The sequence below is a fragment of the Pleuronectes platessa genome, chromosome 8, assembly GCF_947347685.1.
Source record: "Pleuronectes platessa chromosome 8, fPlePla1.1, whole genome shotgun sequence".
In the NCBI taxonomy this organism is placed as follows: domain Eukaryota; kingdom Metazoa; phylum Chordata; class Actinopteri; order Pleuronectiformes; family Pleuronectidae; genus Pleuronectes; species Pleuronectes platessa.
Genome location: NC_070633.1, coordinates 769048 through 783575, shown reverse-complemented (window position 1 = coordinate 783575; position 14528 = coordinate 769048). Strand labels below are relative to the sequence as shown.

The window sequence follows — 14528 nt, the reverse complement described above, 5'->3', positions numbered from 1 at the left end:
CAGCGTCGCTTCCGTCATCGCTTTGCTCGTGTGTTTCCACAGGAGCTGATGTCCTGCGCACATGCAACTTCCGTCATACTCCCCGTAGACCGGCGGCAATGACACCGCGTAAAACCCACAGCGCGAGTGTGATGCGTTCTGTTGGAGTGTAACTCCCGCACTGTAAACAATTGTCATGTAAATTTATTTGTCTGTTTATTATTGTTTTAAATGAAATTCAACATAATTCAGCAGAGCGCGCAGACCGCAGAGAGCGCAGTGGCGCAGAGCGCACAGAGAGCGGGCAGAGCGCACAGGAGATCACTTACAAGAAATGAATAAACTTTCCAAATAAGATCCCAGAGTGGAGGCAAGGATCCACTGATGTGAGGGAAGCGGTCCGATTCTCTAAATGGATATATACTACCGTGACCCCGGTGGGGGGTTCTGGACGATGTGTGCATGCGAATGGAAGGATGAGGAGGAAGCGAGGGTTCAGCGATTTCTATTCTCACACATTGTGTTATCCACAGCAGCAGCGGCAGAGTATCAGTGTATTTCCTTTATTAGTGACATCACAGCTGTCCCATAAGTCGCTCTTCACCTCCATCACACTAACAAACACCTCGATGTCAGTGTCTGAAAGTTTTACTTCCTCTTCACATCGCTTGATGCCGTGCCTCCGTCAGGACTCGCGGTGGAAAACCATTGGTCAGCTTCATAATTTAATATTCGTGACGTGCTATGCATTGACCATTTATAGTAGAAATTGAGCGTGTGGAGAGCGGATTTGGAGTTCAGGTTTTGCGTGCGCACGGTTTTATAAATCGGAATTAGCTTTGGCTTACGCCATTTCCTGCTTTTGGGCATAAGCACACTTTTAGTAAGAATCCTACGCACTCTTTTATAAATCCATCCCTGCTCGGCCCACGCAACACTTCCTCACACACACAGGACCGGCAGTGGGGGGAGAGAGAGAGGGGGAGAAGGGAAGAGTTAGGGGGTCCCTAAATAGACTTCGCCGACTCCCTGCAGCCTATAAGAATCACCGTCCTGTCAGGAACATTAAAACATCAGCAGAAGAGGCTGTGATTTCAGAAATATACAATTTATTTAATACGTACCAGTCAACCATATTGCACATTCCCATAGAACAAAATAAAACAAAACAAAAAGCACAATAATCAAACCAATAAATCAGAAAGAAACTAAATTTAAATAAGGTCAAATAAGGCAGCCCTATAAAACAAACTTGTTGTAGTTAGTTCACACAATTTAAACCAGTTTATCAAAATGTTTGAAAACATTGACAATCATAAAACACATCATTATGTCATACCTTTAATTCATTTAAAATAAAGCAGGGATCCACGCCGTCCTTATTGTCTTGAGAGCAATTACTAAAACAGGAAAAGACAACTTAACTTAATGTCACGCACCCAATAGTGAAGACTCTGTTAATTGTTCCGGCGCATTACTTACAAGTATTACTCTTATGACTGAAGATTACAGCGCGCATTTATGCCGACGCTGATACAGTCTCACCCTCACGCACACAGCTGTACGCTGGCTCTAGGGACGGAATAAAGGTTAATATTTGCGGAACGTTTTCTGAGTGATCTCCGTTGACATTAAAGTTACTTTCAGCAAACTCACCGCAACAAACAATTTGTGTCCGCACCTGCTGCGGCCACGCTGCACTTACTCACACACACAGGACCGGCAGTGGAGAGAGAGAGAGGGCGAGAGGGAGCGTTTCGGTGTCCCTTAATAGACGTCGCCAAATCCCTGCAGCCTATAGGAATCACTGTCCTGTCGGATGAATTAAAATATCAGCAAAACGGGGAAAATAACACTGCCAAAACTCGAAAACTGTATTAAGAATTGACCCCTTACACTTGTAACGTGTCTTAAGATCTGTTGAGGATGTCCCAGCCAGGTTCGGGGGGTGGGTATCATTTGAGTTGAACCCATTTTTTCTCCTGTTTCTGGAAGAGGAGTCAGGATAGGAACATGTCTTTTGGTTCCATTAATTTCAGTAGTTAAGTTTAGGTTGTTCCCTTCAGGTTTTTGTGTTTGCTGCTTTGATGTTCGACCCTTCCAAATCTAAAGAGTTAACCACAAGGAAATTCTGGGACCGATCCCATCAGCGTCGCTTCCGTCATCGCTTTGCTCGTGTGTTTCCACAGGAGCTGATGTCCTGCGCACATGCAACTTCCGTCATACTCCCCGTAGACCGGCGGCAATGACACCGCGTAAAACCCACAGCGCGAGTGTGATGCGTTCTGTTGGAGTGTAACTCCCGCACTGTAAACAATTGTCATGTAAATTTATTTGTCTGTTTATTATTGTTTTAAATGAAATTCAACATAATTCAGCAGAGCGCGCAGACCGCAGAGAGCGCAGTGGCGCAGAGCGCACAGAGAGCGGGCAGAGCGCACAGGAGATCACTTACAAGAAATGAATAAACTTTCCAAATAAGATCCCAGAGTGGAGGCAAGGATCCACTGATGTGAGGGAAGCGGTCCGATTCTCTAAATGGATAAATACTACCGTGACCCCGGTGGGGGGTTCTGGACGATGTGTGCATGCGAATGGAAGGATGAGGAGTAAGCGAGGGTTCAGCGATTTCTATTCTCACACATTGTGTTATCCACAGCAGCAGCGGCAGAGTATCAGTGTATTTCCTTTATTAGTGACATCACAGCTGTCCCATAAGTCGCTCTTCACCTCCATCTCACTAACAAACACCTCGATGTCAGTGTCTGAAAGTTTTACTTCCTCTTCACATCGCTTGATGCCGTGCCTCCGTCAGGACTCGCGGTGGAAAACCATTGGTCAGCTTCATAATTTAATATTCGTGACGTGCTATGCATTGACCATTTATAGTAGAAATTGAGCGTGTGGAGAGCGGATTTGGAGTTCAGGTTTTGCGTGCGCACGGTTTTATAAATCGGAATTAGCTTTGGCTTACGCCATTTCCTGCTTTTGGGCATAAGCACACTTTTAGTAAGAATCCTACGCACTCTTTTATAAATCCATCCCTGCTCGGCCCACGCAACACTTCCTCACACACCAACCCAGTCTCATCAGAAAATGTTCAATGGCAACGTTGGTCCACTTGGAACGACGTTACCATCTCACAATCTGGCCTCTCAGATTGTGAGATGGTAACATTTAGTCCTCCCATTGTTTTGCATTGGCGTGTTCTCACGTCACGTGACTCTCAAGCTCCCGTCTGCGGAGAGGAAAACATGGCGGAGATTCCTTGTTTTTTCAGATAAAAATATAATTTTGTAACTTAGTTTGGGCATAAAAATACATTCTGACACCATTTCTAGCAAGAAATGTGCTCTTTGCTTCCACAGTCTTCAGCCAGTTCGTGCTTATGATAAATATTTTAATAGTTATCACGCATGTGTTTATCGTTGCTATGACGGTTGCCATGCCACCACGGCGCAGCGTGGTGTTTAAATCACAGTCCCTGCGTGGTGTCCTTCAGTGATCGTGAATGTTATTCTTGTTATATAATAGTAATATTTGAGGCTAGATAACATCTCTAATGAGAAGGAACCTGCGAGTCTGTTCATACCGAGGCCGGCCCGAGTGCGCGAGCCGAGCGGCCCGAGCGGCGCGAGCCGAGCGGCCCGAGTGCGCGAGCGGACATGACGTATGGCTGTCGTAAAAACCCTATTTGTAAACAACCAGTCCTTTTAACTCGGGGCTGCGTCATAAACACGGCGCGCTTGGAAGACCACGATGTCCTTTTCCTTCTGTCAGGTAAGTAGTTTATTGTTTTTAAAGATCGTTACGATCTAGGTTTACAGTCCGAGTGTGGAGAGAGTCCGTCAATCCACACTATGGACGCTGTTCATCAGCTAATACGCCATTGTTAGCCACATGCTACAGCCCACGGTAGCCAGTGCTACCTGGGAGGTGAATACATTGTTGTTGAAACCAGTTCAAGACGCTTAGCTCATCATTGAGGGACGCTACAATATAAATATAAACATGAATTTGATTTATGAATGCTTTAGATTAATAAGGAGTGTATTTCTCTACTATTACTCCACAATATCAGGTCAATTTGGTTTAATGTATAGTATGCACTATGACAATAATGTTTCCATGTTATGGAGTTGCGATTCATTTTATAAAACAATTGCTATGTTCTGTTTTTTAATCAAGGAGGATCAAAGTGAAGCTACAGGAGTTTCATTAACGTCAACAACTTGGACCGAACGGTTTGTTTTGCTTGATGAAGAGCAGGAAGGGCAGCCTGGAGAGAAAGAGAAGCCGGGTTGAGCCCACTACCATCATCCACGTACCACGAGGAAGATGAGGGAGAGAAATGATCCTACCATTAAAGAGGTACTTTTAAGTTACATACCAGAAACACCATTTTATATAATGTGCTAAATATACATTTTATTACATCCCCAAAGTACGCTTGCTGAAATACAAGTTTATATCACACTGAAAGAATTTTGATCAATCATGCTTCCCTGCTGTGATTGTTTAACTGGGAAAACAACTTTTTCCACAGGAAGGCAAGTAAATTTAAGGAATACATGTGCAAAGTTTTCCTCTGTTATGTATAATGATGACCCCCATCAAACATAATGTTAGCAATATTTACACCTTTTAATTTATACTGATTATTTCTGTCTACATGTGTGAATTTGCCTTCATTAGTTTCAGAAAAGAGCGATGATGTATCGGTCAGTGGGCGGCAGCACGAGACTCCGCAAACTAGTCTGTAAGCAAAGCAGACGAAGGCATCGAGGTTGCGGCCTGCCATCATTGTTATTTTTGCTTAAGGGACTGAATATGTTTCATGCAGGAATATTAGCATTTCCCTTATATCTACCAAAACTGCTTGTTTCCCAGACTGCAGTTTTGTTTTGATCCGATGTGGTGTGCAAATACAACCGTATCTGGAATGGGTTGTGGGGCATTAACATTTGTAACTCTAATTTTGTTTTGACAGACTGTGAAAAGAACGTTGAGAACATCACCACTCTACAGGAAGACACAGTCCAGTAATGGGTGTCAGAATTTCAGTAGTGAACGACAGGTACTGTGGAAAAATGTGTGTCATTGTTGTACAATGTCCTTTGACTCTGTTTACACAAGGTTAACACAAAAAGGTTTGATTGTAAACTGATATTGGTATGAATTCATGTTATTCTCCTCTTCACAAGAAACAAACAATCCAAATTACCTGCAGAAAGCCCTTGATGGACGCTTCAGCTGCATCGTCAGACTGGCCAGACAGCAAGATGCCAACTTTAATGCCAATTTATTTGTGTAACATTCTGTGACCAAATGTATAGATAACTTTTTGTAGATTGTAAAAAAGATAACCCATTTATTAAAAAAAAACTACACTAGAATTACCGCACTGCGTTGTATGACTCCGCTAACCAGTGCAGTGTCCGTCTACATATTTCTACATATTTTCTCTCCTATAAATGACACTGTGTCTCTTGACAACTGAAACCATAAGATGAGGTCAGTGTGGCCTTGACCTTTTGACTTTAACACAAATACACAGTTAGACAATCCGAAAACATAAAGTTATGCCAAAATATATTTTGTTTCACATTCTAGATGGCATAAGCAGAGACATCAACTCAGGAAAAATATTTCTGTAGAAAAGAAAGCCCTGTACGTGTGTACGTATGTATACATACACACGTACAAACGCACTATTGAGACGTTTTGTTTTTTATCATATATTCTCAGGAAGGACTGATGCATTTACTGAGACGGGACGTGAGGGCCTACTCTGCGTGCTCAGAGTTCAAGCCCAGCAGGCTGCAGCGGTCCTGACATATTCCGGAACAGCAGCACAGTCTTTGGATGACTCCTCTGAAGATGAAAACATGGCGAGGTACTTCTCCACTGATGAAGAACTGTGAGGGCTGTGATTAGCTACACTCTCTTGCTACAAGGCTACTCTTGCTACTCCCTGGCAGCCTTAGGAAGGCATTAGCTTGCTGTTGGGTAGCTGTTAGCTTCAGCATTTTTAGTTTTTAGCGGCCTGTGTGACGTTTATGTTTAAAACCAAAAAATCAGAGGGAACCATCTTCATAATTTAACACTATGGTTTGTTTGTGTCCTTCAGTTCTTCTCAAGAGAAGCAGTACAGGTGTGCCTCAGCTCCACGGTCCCTCCTGCAACCTCCGCTCCTGATGCTAACCTCATGTCTCCATCACACCAAGCAGCAGACCTGGATTGACAGACCTTTCTCCAGAGCTGCCCCCTCCCTCTGAAACCCCCCTCTCCAAAACACTATTTGTGTAGTTTTTAAAGTATTTTTTGCATGAGAATTGTTGATCATAACATTTCCAGCAGATGCCTTAATGTAATGTTTGTGCACAATAAATTACATTGATCATAACATATTGGTATTTCCTTGCACTTCTACACCATGATATTGTCAGATAAGATGCTGATTACATTAAAGCAGTGAATGCTCTTCTTTAAGCAACATAAACACACAATGATCCAATGGATCGGAAGTAGAATGGGCACATTACATTCTGTAGAGAATGCCTCAGTAATTGAAGTCAGAAAATAACTTTCTTTATCTGAGGTTCCAGTCATTTATAGTCACAGCAGAGCACACAGGTCTGGTTGTCTAAGTGGCTCCCATATCATATTGTTTAAGATGTGTAACATCAAGTTTGTGTATCAGTGCAAAATACATACCGTCATTAGTCAAGAGTTCACTCTCTTGTTTACACTAAATTTAGGTGACCCAGATGTTTCACAATGCATCTGATAAGGTCTTATGAGAAACATTCTTAACATTAAAGAAATGAACATAGAGGATAGCAGTAGATGTTTGACTTCAATCCGTAGCTGATAATCAGCGGCCTGACTTATTCAAACACATTAATACTACAATGAATGAGGCAGGGGTTTTCCATCAGAAATCATTTCTGGGACATTAATTTAAAAGATCTCCAGTATAAGTAAATGTGTTTTAAAATTGGTTTACATCCAAGTGAGAGGCTGTCCCATCACATGGATTTAAGACATATATATTGTTTGTATAAGCTGTCCCTCAGTTAAGTACTTGCACTTCTTGAAAAGCTCTATATAAATAAGATGTATTATTGTTTATACATTGCTTTATACATTTTTTCCTAAAAGTCACTGTAGATACAGAAACAACAGTATGGTTCAGGTGACAGTGAGTGGAATGTGAAGGTAATTCCAATGAGCTCAAGAGAAACCTAATGTGACGATATAGTTGATTTCTGATAGATAATCCCTGCCTCATTCATTGTGGTATTAATGTGTTTGAAAAAGTCAGGCTGCTGATTACCAGCTACTGATTTGAGTCAAACATCTATTGCTATCCTCTGTGTTCATTTCTTTAATGTTAAGAATGTTTCTCATAAGACCTTATCAGATTGCATTGTGAAACATCTGGGTCACCTAAATTTAGTGTAAACAAGAGGGTGAACTCTTGACTAATGACGGTATGTATTTTGCACTGATACACAAACTTCATGTTACACATCTTAAACAATATGATATGGGTGTCCCTAGACAACCAGACCTGTGTGCTTTGCTGTGACTATAAATGACTGGAACCTCAGATAAAGATAGTTATTTTCTGACTTCAATTACTGAGGCATTCTCTACAGAATGTAATGTGCCCATTCTACTTCCGATCCATTGGATCATTGTGTGTTTATGTTGCTTAAAGAAGAGCATTCACTGCTTTAATGTAATCAGCATCTTATCTGACAATATCATGGTGTAGAAGTGCAAGGAAATAGCAATATGTTATGATCAATGTCATTTATTGTGCACAAACATTACATTAAGGCATCTGCTGGAAATGTTATGATCAACAATTCTCATGCAAAAAATACTTTAAAAACTACACAAATAGTGTTTTGGAGAGGGGGGTTTCAGAGGGAGGGGGCAGCTCTGGAGAAAGGTCTGTCAATCCAGGTCTGCTGCTTGGTGTGATGGAGACATGAGGTTAGCATCAGGAGCGGAGGTTGCAGGAGGGACCGTGGAGCTGAGGCACACCTGTACTGCTTCTCTTGAGAAGAACTGAAGGACACAAACAAACCATAGTGTTAAATTATGAAGATGGTTCCCTCTGATTTTTTGGTTTTAAACATAAACGTCACACAGGCCGCTAAAAACTAAAAATGCTGAAGCTAACAGCTACCCAACAGCAAGCTAATGCCTTCCTAAGGCTGCCAGGGAGTAGCAAGAGTAGCCTTGTAGCAAGAGAGTGTAGCTAATCACAGCCCTCACAGTTCTTCATCAGTGGAGAAGTACCTCGCCATGTTTTCATCTTCAGAGGAGTCATCCAAAGACTGTGGTGCTGTTCTGGAATATGTCAGGACCGCTGCAGCCTGCTGGGCTTGAACTCTGAGCACGCAGAGTAGGCCCTCACGTCCCGTCTCAGTAAATGCATCAGTCCTTCCTGAGAATATATGATAAAAAACAAAACGTCTCAATAGTGCGTTTGTACGTGTGTATGTATACATACGTACACACGTACAAGGCTTTCTTTTCTACAGAAATATTTTTCCTGAGTTGATGTCTCTGCTTATGCCATCTAGAATGTGAAACAAAATATATTTTGGCATAACTGTATGTTTTCGGATTGTCTAACTGTGTATTTGTGTTAAAGTCAAAAGGTCAAGGCCACACTGACCTCATCTTATGGTTTCAGTTGTCAAGAGACACAGTGTCATTTATAGGAGAGAAAATATGTAGAAATATGTAGACGGACACTGCACTGGTTAGCGGAGTCATACAACGCAGTGCGGTAATTCTAGTGTAGTTTTTTTTTAATAAATGGGTTATCTTTTTTACAATCTACAAAAAGTTATCTATACATTTGGTCACAGAATGTTACACAAATAAATTGGCATTAAAGTTGGCATCTTGCTGTCTGGCCAGTCTGACGATGCAGCTGAAGCGTCCATCAAGGGCTTTCTGCAGGTAATTTGGATTGTTTGTTTCTTGTGAAGAGGAGAATAACATGAATTCATACCAATATCAGTTTACAATCAAACCTTTTTGTGTTAACCTTGTGTAAACAGAGTCAAAGGACATTGTACAACAATGACACACATTTTTCCACAGTACCTGTCGTTCACTACTGAAATTCTGACACCCATTACTGGACTGTGTCTTCCTGTAGAGTGGTGATGTTCTCAACGTTCTTTTCACAGTCTGTCAAAACAAAATTAGAGTTACAAATGTTAATGCCCCACAACCCATTGCAGATACGGTTGTATTTGCACACCACATCGGATCAAAACAAAACTGCAGTCTGGGAAACAAGCAGTTTTGGTAGATATAAGGGAAATGCTAATATTCCTGCATGAAACATATTCGGCCCTTTAAGCAAAAATAACAATGATGGCAGGCCGCAACCTCGATGCCTTCGTCTGCTTTGCTTACAGACTAGTTTGCGGAGTCTCGTGCTGCCGCCCACTGACCGATACATCATCGCTCTTTTCTGAAACTAATGAAGGCAAATTCACACATGTAGACAGAAATAATCAGTATAAATTAAAAGGTGTAAATATTGCTAACATTATGTTTGATGGGGGTCATCATTATACATAACAGAGGAAAACTTTGCACATGTATTCCTTAAATTTACTTGCCTTCCTGTGGAAAAAGTTGTTTTCCCAGTTAAACAATCACAGCAGGGAAGCATGATTGATCAAAATTCTTTCAGTGTGATATAAACTTGTATTTCAGCAAGCGTACTTTGGGGATGTAATAAAATGTATATTTAGCACATTATATAAAATGGTGTTTCTGGTATGTAACTTAAAAGTACCTCTTTAATGGTAGGATCATTTCTCTCCCTCATCTTCCTCGTGGTACGTGGATGATGGTAGAAGGCTCAACCCGGCTTCTCTTTCTCTCCAGGCTGCCCTTCCAGCTCTTCATCAAGCAAAACAAACCGTTCGGTCCAAGTTGTTGACGTTAATGAAACTCCTGTAGCTTCACTGGGATCCTCCTTGATTAAAAAACAGAACATAGCAATTGTTTTATAAAATGAATCGCAACTCAATAACATGGAAACATTATTGTCATAGTGCATACTATACATTAAACCAAATTGACCTGATATTGTGGAGTAATAGTAGAGAAATACACTCCTTATTAATCTAAAGCATTCATAAATCAAATTCATGTTTATATTTATATTGTAGCGTCCCTCAATGATGAGCTAAGCGTCTTGAACTGGTTTCAACAACAATGTATTCACCTCCCAGGTAGCACAGGCTACCGTGGGCTGTAGCATGTGGCTAACAATGGCGTATTAGCTGATGAACAGCGTCCATAGTGTGGATTGACGGACTCTTTCCGCACTCGGACTGTAAACCTAGATCGTAACGATCTTTAAAAACAATAAACTACTTACCTGACAGAAGGAAAATGACATCGTGGTCTTCCAAGCGCGCCGTGTTTATGACGCAGCCCCGAGTTAAAAGGACTGGTTGTTTACAAATAGGGTTTTTACGACAGCCACACGTCATGTCCGCTCGCGCACTCGGGCCGCTCGGCTCGCGCACTCGGGCCGGCCTCGGTATGAACAGACTCGCAGGTTCCTTCTCATTAGAGATGTTATCTAGCCTCAAATATTACTATTATATAACAAGAATAACATTCACGATCACTGAAGGACACCACGCAGGGACTGTGATTTAAACACCACGCTGCGCCGTGGTGGCATGGCAACCGTCATAGCAACGATAAACACATGCGTGATAACTATTAAAATATTTATCATAAGCACGAACTGGCTGAAGACTGTGGAAGCAAAGAGCACATTTCTCGCTAGAAATGGTGTCAGAATGTATTTTTATGCCCAAACTAAGTTACAAAATTATATTTTTATCTGAAAAAACAAGGAATCTCCGCCATGTTTTCCTCTCCGCAGACGGGAGCTTGAGAGTCACGTGACGTGAGAACACGCCAATGCAAAACAATGGGAGGACTAAATGTTACCATCTCACAATCTGAGAGGCCAGATTGTGAGATGGTAACGTCGTTCCAAGTGGACCAACGTTGCCATTGAACGTTTTCTGATGAGACTGGGTTGCACACACACAGGACCGGCAGTGGGGGGAGAGAGAGAGGGGGAGAAGGGAAGAGTTAGGGGGTCCCTAAATAGACTTCGCCGACTCCCTGCAGCCTATAAGAATCACCGTCCTGTCAGGAACATTAAAACATCAGCAGAAGAGGCTGTGATTTCAGAAATATACAATTTATTTAATACGTACCAGTCAACCATATTGCACATTCCCATAGAACAAAATAAAATAAAACAAAAAGCACAATAATCAAACCAATAAATCAGAAAGAAACTAAATTTAAATAAGGTCAAATAAGGCAGCCCTATAAAACAAACTTGTTGTAGTTAGTTCACACAATTTAAACCAGTTTATCAAAATGTTTGAAAACATTGACAATCATAAAACACATCATTATGTCATACCTTTAATTCATTTAAAATAAAGCAGGGATCCACGCCGTCCTTATTGTCTTGAGAGCAATTACTAAAACAGGAAAAGACAACTTAACTTAATGTCACGCACACAATAGTGAAGACTCTGTTAATTGTTCCGGCGCATTACTTACAAGTATTACTCTTATGACTGAAGATTACAGCGCGCATTTATGCCGACGCTGATACAGTCTCACCCTCACGCACACAGCTGTACGCTGGCTCTAGGGACGGAATAAAGGTTAATATTTGCGGAACGTTTTCTGAGTGATCTCCGTTGACATTAAAGTTACTTTCAGCAAACTCACCGCAACAAACAATTTGTGTCCGCACCTGCTGCGGCCACGCTGCACTTACTCACACACACAGGACCGGCAGTGGAGAGAGAGAGAGGGCGAGAGGGAGCGCTACGGTGTCCCTTAATAGACGTCGCCAAATCCCCGCAGCCTATAGGAATCACTGTCCTGTCGGATGAATTAAAATATCAGCAAAACGGGGAAAATAACACTGCCAAAACTCGAAAACTGTATTAAGAATTGACCCCTTACACTTGTAACGTGTCTTAAGATCTGTTGAGGATGTCCCAGCCAGGTTCGGGGGGTGGGTATCATTTGAGTTGAACCCATTTTTTCTCCTGTTTCTGGAAGAGGAGTCAGGATAGGAACATGTCTTTTGGTTCCATTAATTTCAGTAGTTAAGTTTAGGTTGTTCCCTTCAGGTTTTTGTGTTTGCTGCTTTGATGTTCGACCCTTCCAAATCTAAAGAGTTAACCACAAGGAAATTCTGGGACCGATCCCATCAGCGTCGCTTCCATCATCGCTTTGCTCGTGTGTTTCCACAGGAGCTGATGTCCTGCGCACATGCAACTTCCGTCATACTCCCCGTAGACCGGCGGCAATGACACCGCGTAAAACCCACAGCGCGAGTGTGATGCGTTCTGTTGGAGTGTAACTCCCGCACTGTAAACAATTGTCATGTAAATTTATTTGTCTGTTTATTATTGTTTTAAATGAAATTCAACATAATTCAGCAGAGCGCGCAGACCGCAGAGAGCGCAGTGGCGCAGAGCGCACAGGAGATCACTTACAAGAAATGAATAAACTTTCCAAATAAGATCCCAGAGTGGAGGCAAGGATCCACTGATGTGAGGGAAGCGGTCCGATTCTCTAAATGGATAAATACTACCGTGACCCCGGTGGGGGGTTCTGGACGATGTGTGCATGCGAATGGAAGGATGAGGAGGAAGCGAGGGTTCAGCGATTTCTATTCTCACACATTGTGTTATCCACAGCAGCAGCGGCAGAGTATCAGTGTATTTCCTTTATTAGTGACATCACAGCTGTCCCATAAGTCGCTCTTCACCTCCATCACACTAACAAACACCTCGATGTCAGTGTCTGAAAATTTTTACTTCCTCTTCACATCGCTTGATGCCGTGCCTCCGTCAGGACTCGCGGTGGAAAACCATTGGTCAGCTTCATAATTTAATATTCGTGACGTGCTATGCATTGACCATTTATAGTAGAAATTGAGCGTGTGGAGAGCGGATTTGGAGTTCAGGTTTTGCGTGCGCACGGTTTTATAAATCGGAATTAGCTTTGGCTTACGCCATTTCCTGCTTTTGGGCATAAGCACACTTTTAGTAAGAATCCTACGCACTCTTTTATAAATCCATCCCTGCTCGGCCCACGCAACACTTCCTCACACACACAGGACCGGCAGTGGGGGGAGAGAGAGAGGGGGAGAAGGGAAGAGTTAGGGGGTCCCTAAATAGACTTCGCCGACTCCCTGCAGCCTATAAGAATCACCGTCCTGTCAGGAACATTAAAACATCAGCAGAAGAGGCTGTGATTTCAGAAATATACAATTTATTTAATACGTACCAGTCAACCATATTGCACATTCCCATAGAACAAAATAAAACAAAACAAAAAGCACAATAATCAAACCAATAAATCAGAAAGAAACTAAATTTAAATAAGGTCAAATAAGGCAGCCCTATAAAACAAACTTGTTGTAGTTAGTTCACACAATTTAAACCAGTTTATCAAAATGTTTGAAAACATTGACAATCATAAAACACATCATTATGCCATACCTTTAATTCATTTAAAATAAAGCAGGGATCCACGCCGTCCTTATTGTCTTGAGAGCAATTACTAAAACAGGAAAAGACAACTTAACTTAATGTCACGCACACAATAGTGAAGACTCTGTTAATTGTTCCGGCGCATTACTTACAAGTATTACTCTTATGACTGAAGATTACAGCGCGCATTTATGCCGACGCTGATACAGTCTCACCCTCACGCACACAGCTGTACGCTGGCTCTAGGGACGGAATAAAGGTTAATATTTGCGGAACGTTTTCTGAGTGATCTCCGTTGACATTAAAGTTACTTTCAGCAAACTCACCGCAACAAACAATTTGTGTCCGCACCTGCTGCGGCCACGCTGCACTTACTCACACACACAGGACCGGCAGTGGAGAGAGAGAGAGGGCGAGAGGGAGCGCTACGGTGTCCCTTAATAGACGTCGCCAAATCCCCGCAGCCTATAGGAATCACTGTCCTGTCGGATAAATTAAAATATCAGCAAAACGGGAAAAATAACACTGCCAAAACTCGAAAACTGTTTTAAGAATTGACCCCTTACACTTGTAACGTGTCTTAAGATCTGTTGAGGATGTCCCAGCCAGGTTCGGGGGGTGGGTATCATTTGAGTTGAACCCATTTTTTCTCCTGTTTCTGGAAGAGGAGTCAGGATAGGAACATGTCTTTTGGTTCCATTAATTTCAGTAGTTAAGTTTAGGTTGTTCCCTTCAGGTTTTTGTGTTTGCTGCTTTGATGTTCGACCCTTCCAAATCTAAAGAGTTAACCACAAGGAAATTCTGGGACCGATCCCATCAGCGTCGCTTCCGTCATCGCTTTGCTCGTGTGTTTCCACAGGAGCTGATGTCCTGCGCACATGCAACTTCCGTCATACTCCCCGTAGACCAGCGGCAATGACACCGCGTAAAACCCACAGCGCG

At 42.2% G+C, this 14528-nt stretch overlaps 2 long non-coding RNA genes across 2 annotated transcripts; one reads left to right on the top strand and one right to left on the bottom strand.

Moving 5' to 3' along the window:
• The first annotated feature begins 3656 nt into the window (after nucleotides 1–3656).
• Nucleotides 3657–6385, top strand: LOC128446102 (uncharacterized). The gene is made up of 4 exons (XR_008339548.1): nucleotides 3657–3759; nucleotides 4168–4350; nucleotides 4970–5875; nucleotides 6110–6385. It is a non-coding gene; the product is annotated as an uncharacterized LOC128446102 (long non-coding RNA).
• Nucleotides 6386–7661: 1276 nt separating this feature from the next.
• On the bottom strand, nucleotides 7662–10511 carry LOC128446107 (uncharacterized). Its single transcript, XR_008339549.1, has 4 exons — nucleotides 10412–10511; nucleotides 9115–10003; nucleotides 8296–8443; nucleotides 7662–8061 (listed from the first exon to the last, which is right to left on the bottom strand). It is a non-coding gene; the product is annotated as an uncharacterized LOC128446107 (long non-coding RNA).
• Nucleotides 10512–14528: the final 4017 nt, after the last annotated feature.